Raw genomic sequence first — 4,822 nt, 5'->3', positions numbered from 1 at the left:
CGCTTCATCCCCCCTTTCTCAGGTAGTGGCAGCCCCTCATGGGACTCTAACTGCTACATTGTGGGCAAACGTGGGATATCGTGTCTCCCTCAATAGTTTTGGGAAAAGCGCAATTATCGTGATTTTGTGAGATTGTGTTCCCGCTCTTTGGGGAATGAATATCGGCTCGGTATATGTGTCTAGTCGGTGTATTCCTCTGGCTGGTACTCGCCTCTGGGGAATGGGTATCTGCTCGGTATATGTCTCTGGTCAGTGTATTCCTCTGGCTGGTACTCGTCTCTGGTCGGCCCATGTTTGTAGAAGGTTCATTATCAGTGTTCTGCTCGTACCATTCGGCTGAGGTGATCCACCCCGGGGTGGGGATGATGGCATGGCCGAGCTGGTGCTCTTATTTGCCTAACACCAGTCCCATAGTTTCTGGTCTTGCGAGTGAAATGAGTTGAGAGTAGAAACTGATAATCGAATCTTACCGATCCTGGGAAATAGTTATCTGGTCCTTGCGTTATTGTGGTGGATATGAGGTTCCATCTCTCGTCTAAGGAGATTTTGGCCTGAGTGTGGGCCTTCATGAATATATCTAGTATATACTTAGGCTTACGTCTCTTCAGGCCCCTTATAATAGTTAGTGACGTGGCGCTTCCCGACTCTTCGTATTTGAAATTTGAAACGACGGGCTATCCATCCTCGATATTTGGTGAATGAGCTGGCATCCCCATCACTTAAACGCTTCCATTTCTCATTTTTCGTTTCAAATCCCTAGATTGAAGTCATCATCGTTTTGTTTATTCGTCTCTCCGCCGTAAGCCAACATCTTCTTTGAACTTTACTCATACTTCCCGCGTCTAGAGCCTCCACTTGCTGGGTTCTTTCTCTGTCACGGCAGCGCTATCCGTGCCAGCCTATTCCAGGTATAGCCTTTAACCCTCTCTCTGGTTGTTGTTGATTGGGTTTTGTATTGTGGGTTCTGTATTTGTCCCTTTTGTACCCATATATTTGGATATTTTGTGCTTTCCTTTTTTTAACTTCAATATGTCAAACCGGAAGGGAAAAATAATTATAGATGAGAGTGATGAAGAGATAGAGGATTCCTATCCCCATCTGTTTGGACCCAGTGATCCTCTATACTCTTCTCAGAGTGTAGGTCCCTCCTATTACAGGGATACCCCTGAATACCCTCGTCCTATTGCCACTTCTCCTTCCCCTGATTTAGAGCTTGTAGGAAACCGGGGTGGACCCGCATCGGGCTTTGGTGGGAACCATAGTTCTGGTGGGGCTGGGGTCCCTAAAGACGTGGGTGACGATGAGGGGAGCAGTTCTGAGCTGAGCATACCCCCTAAGAAAAGAAACCTTGGCCATAGGGTGGAGGCAGATTCTTACCCTATCGACTACATAGCTTGTGCCACTACCCCAACTGACCTGCTAAAGCTTAGAATCCTTTATAACATACATGAGGAGATTCTCCTTGTGATCCCTGGCAAAGATCCCTAGCCGACCTCCAAGGGGGTATGTGACGATGCATCTAGAGAGTTTTAAATTAGGAGCTCGGTTGCCCCTTCAGTGTTATTTTGCCAAGATCTTGGGTGGTATGCACCTGGCTCCAGGTCAGCTACACCCAAATGGGTGGAGAGTTCTCTCGGCTATGTATGTTCTATGGGAGAGGTGCGGATCAGAGGAACCCTCCCTTGTTGAGGTAAATCATTTGTACTAGCTGCGGAGTAGCCCAAAGGAAGCAGGCTGGTGCTACTTCATGTCGAGCTCTACAAAGAGGAAGCCGATCACCGGATTTCCCTCTTCATGTAAAAATTGGAAGAACAAATTCTTCTTTGCCGGAGGAAATTGTTGTCCAGCCGCCCGTTCGCTTGGTGGTGATATTCACCTTCCAATGCGCTTTGTCACCCTAGGTCGTTTATTTATTGCCTATTTTCTTTCTCCAATCGTCACTTATTGGGTTCTTTAACCTTGTTTTCTCTTTCAAAGTCGTGGGGTTTGATCAAGGGGCTTGAAGATAGGCCCTTGCTCCAGGTGGAGACTACTTTGGTGAACACGTCTACCTGCCAAGATCTCTTATCATCAACAAATCTGGTCGGTTCGCGCTTAGTTGACGTATCTGCTGGAATGGATAACAAGATCCTCAGTGCCATGACCAAAAAGCGTGGTCGGGCTCCAAGCAGCTCCAGCAACCCTCCTCCTCCTCTGAAGAAAGCCAGTATTGGTCCTTCCAAGGCTTATGTTCCTACTCTGCCCCCTCCTCCACCTTGTAAGAGTGGTGGAGAGAAAATTACCGACGAGAGTTCTGAGGTCAGCACTCGCTCTAGGGACCGATTCTCTCCTCTTCCGCCTCGTGATCAGGGTGACTATCTGACCCCGTATCAGAGGGACTATGGGAAGTTAGTGGGACCGAAAATGGTCCAGGACATTGAGAGCATGAATCTCAGTGAATTGGTTGGTTCTATCCAGAGGGTCTCCTTCAAGCTGGCTACTATAGTTTCTTGTTATAAGAACAGGATCACGCGCCATGAGAGGAAGCTTCAAGCTGACAACTAGGACTTGAAGAAAAGAGCTGAGTCTGCTGACCGCTCGAAGGAAAAGCTGCTTGATCTGCAAAAGCAGATCATGGATCTGGAAGAAAAGGTGGCCATGGCTGAATCCAACTTTACCAAGTTTGAGGGTGAGTTGGGTGATTTGAAATTTGACCTCCAGAAGCGAGCGAGATACCTTGAAGACGGCCCTTGAGGGGGAAATTAAGTCTCTGAATGAACAGTTGGCCGAGCTGAAAGGTAAATCTGCCGATGTGGGTGATCGGCTGGACGCAGAGTATAACTCTGGTCTCGCTTTTTGCTACAAATGCATCATGTTTGTGCTTAAGGAAGAATATCCCGAGCTCGACATGAGCAAGCTTGAAGTTGGAGTGCAGAAATATATGGCTGAGGCCGACCAGGGGGATAAGGAGCAGGGTGACCAGGATCAGGTGAAGGCTCTTTTAGATGGGGTGCAGGAGGGGGAAGCAGGGGATCGTGTTCTTGAAGTAGGTTAAGGGTCAGTGCCTACTCTCCCCGATGTTGCTGATCTTCCTCTTCTTAAGATTGCTGATCCTTCGACTATGGAGGCGGCTGAACTTCCTAACCCTTAGGCTTATCTTTGTATAAATTTCAGACTTTCATCTGTTCTGTAAACATTTGAGTATAAATTTCGGATGCTTTATGTTGGCTTTTTTATTGTGGTTTTGCTTATGGATCGTGTCTGCAAATTACCTTAATATATTTAATTGGCTTTACATGCTGGTCCTTCAATCGACCGAGCAGGAATGGGTACTTGCTTGTCATAACCAAATTTGTAGATTTGCCTGCTGGTCCTTTAAGTGACCGAGCAGGATTAGGCACTTGCTTGCCTAATAAAGTTAGTAGATTTGCCTGCTGGTCTTTTAGGCGACCGAGCAGGATTAGGCACTTGCTTGCCTTTGTAGAACTTCATAAAATTACCTGCTGGTCCTTAGGCGACCGAGCAGGAATAGACACTTGCTTGCCTTAGTAAAATTTAATGAAAATGCCTGCTGGTCTTTAGGCGACCGAACAGGAATATGTACTTGCTTGCCTTAGTAAAATTTCGTGAAAATGCCTGCTGGTCTGTAGGCGACCGAGCAGGAATAGGCACTTGCTTGCCTTTGTAGAACTTCATAAAATTACCTGCTGGTCCTTAGGCGACCGAGCAGGAATAGACACTTGCTTGCCTTAGTAAAATTTAATGAAAATGCCTGCTGGTCTTTAGGCGACCGAACAGGAATATGTACTTGCTTGCCTTAGTAAAATTTCGTGAAAATGCCTGCTGGTCTGTAGGCGACCGAGCAGGAATAGGCACTTACTTGCCTTAGTAAAATTTTATGAAAATACCTGCTGATCTGTAGGCGACTGAACAGGAATAGACACTTGCTTGCCTTAGTAAAATTTTATGAAAATACTTGCTGGTCTTTAGGCGACCGAGCAGGAATAGGCACTTGCTTGCCTTAGTAAAATTTAATGGATTCTACTAGCAGGGGAATTTCATGCTGAATTCATCTTTATTGAAACTTGCATGGGTTACAGAAATGTGAAATATACGCATGTGCCACAAGTCATCATGCATTTAAGAGAAATAACTTATCGAAATAAATATTTGGTAAAGCACTTTGCTTACTAGAAGTACTTCTTCAAGTGTTCAGCGTTCCATGACCTCTTCACATCTCGTCCATCTGGGTAAGCCATCTTGCAAGCTCCTGGTCCAGTTGCTCGTATTACCCTGTAAGGGCCTTCCCATTTCGGGCCAAGAGCGCCATGGTTAGGATCCCTAGTGTTTTGGTTCACCTTCCTAAGCACCCAATCTTCTGGTCGGAACTACCTCACGCATACGTTCTTGTTGTAATAACGCATGATTCTTTGCTGACATTGGGTCACTCTCTGCGAGGCCCCTTCCCTTTTCTCTTCCAATAGGTCCAGGTTCAAGCAGATCTGCTCGTCGTTTTGTTCCTCGTTGAAATATTATGTTCGATGTGTCCCCACTCCAATTTCTGCTAGGATTACCGCCTCATGACCAAAAGCTAAAGCAAACGGGGTTTCCCCGTGGCAGTTTTGTGGGTTGTCCGGTAAGCCCATAACACTCCTGGTAGCTCATCGACCCAAGCTCCCTTCTTCTCTCCCAGTCTAGTTTGCAGGAGTTTCTTTATTACTTTGTTGGCTGCTTCCACCTGTCCGTTTGCTTGGGGGTGTACTAGGGTGCAGAATTTCAGGTCCACCCCCAAGTTTTGGCAAAATTCTCTGAAGTTGTTGTTGTCGAACTGCCTACCATTGTC

At 46.5% G+C, this 4,822-nt stretch overlaps 1 pseudogene; it reads left to right on the top strand.

Annotated features, from left to right (window-relative positions):
* Positions 1-1,029: 1,029 nt before the first annotated feature.
* LOC127900657 (uncharacterized) lies at positions 1,030-3,034 on the top strand (annotated as a pseudogene).
* The last annotated feature ends 1,788 nt before the right edge of the window (positions 3,035-4,822 follow it).

The sequence above is a fragment of the Citrus sinensis genome, chromosome 3 (assembly GCF_022201045.2).
Source record: "Citrus sinensis cultivar Valencia sweet orange chromosome 3, DVS_A1.0, whole genome shotgun sequence".
NCBI lineage: Eukaryota > Viridiplantae > Streptophyta > Magnoliopsida > Sapindales > Rutaceae > Citrus > Citrus sinensis.
Note: the sequence above shows the minus strand (reverse complement) of the source record. Positions and strands in the feature narration are given on the sequence as shown.